At 43.0% G+C, this 2062-nt stretch overlaps 1 pseudogene; it reads left to right on the top strand.

Moving 5' to 3' along the window:
- Positions 1–937: 937 nt before the first annotated feature.
- LOC147455405 (mitogen-activated protein kinase 15 pseudogene) lies at positions 938–1803 on the top strand (annotated as a pseudogene).
- Positions 1804–2062: the final 259 nt, after the last annotated feature.

Here is a 2062-nt window from a genome sequence, read left to right on the forward strand (position 1 = left end):
CTAACACATTACATGGTAGGCAAAACACTTATTCTCTATAGTCAAATTGCTTGTGTGTTTGAACTAAAATCGTATATATTTACCTTAATTATGTAATAGCATTTTGGGGAACGTTGTTAGGAGAAGTAGGCCACCTTGAATCACTTCATTGGAAGGGAAACCCGAAAGAAAGGGTGGATGGGCACTGCACAAAAATCCAGGGCTAAAAGTGGAGATTCAAGCAAAGTCAACCGCACGAAAAGTCGTGGTCTAGTTTAGAGAGAGAGAGAGAGAGAGAGAGAGAGAGAGAGAGAGAGAGAGAGAGAGAGGCAAAAGAATGGTTTTCCATATAAAAGTGAGATCGCATTGACTGTGTGTGTCTGTGTGTGTGGAGGTCCAAGGTGGGGGCAGCCGTGAGCCTTGATGAAACCGAGGCCCTTCCTACAGGAGCCTTCTTCAACTGTGCCACAGCCACGCATGCGGTGTGCTAGCCTTGATCTCTCATCCATTCTACCTTTGCTGTCCTTGTATGCAATATACGGTTTCGATCAGTTGGGCTCGCATCAGCAAGAAAACACGGATTTGGCCTTGTAGAAGCTCCACAAACATTATATGTTTGCTTAGCAAGGCAGACCCAAGAGAGATCTTTATCATCAATAGAATTATCTGTGTGTGTCAATCAGTCAGAGGAAGAGACAAGAGTTTTCAGAGGATTTTGAAAACTTTTGAGCAGATCAAGAATTCGCAGGAGAGACTTCACTTGCATGCACAATAAGAGCTTTGTAGATTTGTGCATTGTGCTTGTTCATGAGTTGAGCTGGAGGCCTAGGATGACTTGAGCATTATTGAAAACACGGTTACTTCATACCGTCCAAGTTTCATAGCTCATGGTAATCTTTGAGGGGACTTCCACAATGTCTGCATGAACTAGTCTGCAAGCCTTTATGGAATAAATCTTATGAAGGTTAAGGACTTCCTTACTGAATATGGTGAAGCGAATCTCTACGAAGTCCTGGAAGTCATTGGAAAGGGCAGCTATGGGCTTGTGTGCTTGGCAATTGACACATACACCGGAGAGAAAGTTGCCGTTAAGAAGATAAATGATATATTCGAGCATGTTTCTGATACTATTCGAATACTCAGAGAGATCAAAATCCTTCGATTCCTGCGACATCTTGACATTGTTCAACATTCTGCTACCGCCTTCTCCCTGTGATTTCAAAGACATTCATGTGGTTTTTGAGCTAATAGAAGCTGAAATTTACCACGTCATCAAAGCTAATGATGACCTCACACGAGCATTTCCAGTTCTTCTTGTACCAGCTTTTGTGGGCCTTGAAATTTATTCATTCAACTAGCATATTTCATCACGATTTGAAGCCAAAGAATGTTTTGGCTAACTCTGATTGCAAGCTCAAATTATTTGATTTTGAATTAGCTGGAGTCACATTGACTGGCTTGTCATTTGTCACTTTTTGGACAAACTATGTTGCAACAAGATGGTATCGTGCTCTAGAACTTTGTGGTTTCTTTATATGCAAAGACTAATCGATTAATTTGCAGTAAACTACTGCAATAGACATATGGAGCATTGGATACATTTTTGCGGAGCTGCTGACTGGAAAGCTTCTTTTCTCGGGGAAGAAGAGACGAGAGAGAAATGCCGAGGGCGATACTATCCGCAGGATTGGAGAACTTCAAGAGCGTGCTGGCAGTGGCCCAAGGTCAAGGTACTGCCCCCCTCTTCTTACTTTTCCTTGCCAACAGAGACCCTATCCTTGGTCACAGCTGGTGCCTGGATTGTGTCTGTTGCTGAACCAGTAATATATAAGACATTCAATAATTTTGACCACTACTAAGGGCTTCTATCGGCGATCCTCCAACATGGAGGAATCCAGCCCATCCTTGGAGAGTGGCCAAGAGGTTTGGACTCAAGGGGGTAGCTATGTCTGGAAGCCTGTAGGATAACCACGCACATCTGGAGCATCATGTTGAAAAGCTTTTGAGCTAGCAACTATTGATGCCTAACCTTTTAGGGGGGGGTATCTAGCACCTACAGCAATGGAAATTTTGTTGCCTTTAA

This window comes from Adiantum capillus-veneris, chromosome 6 (assembly GCF_014529385.1).
Source record: "Adiantum capillus-veneris isolate H3 chromosome 6, ASM1452938v2, whole genome shotgun sequence".
In the NCBI taxonomy this organism is placed as follows: Eukaryota; Viridiplantae; Streptophyta; class Polypodiopsida; order Polypodiales; family Pteridaceae; genus Adiantum; species Adiantum capillus-veneris.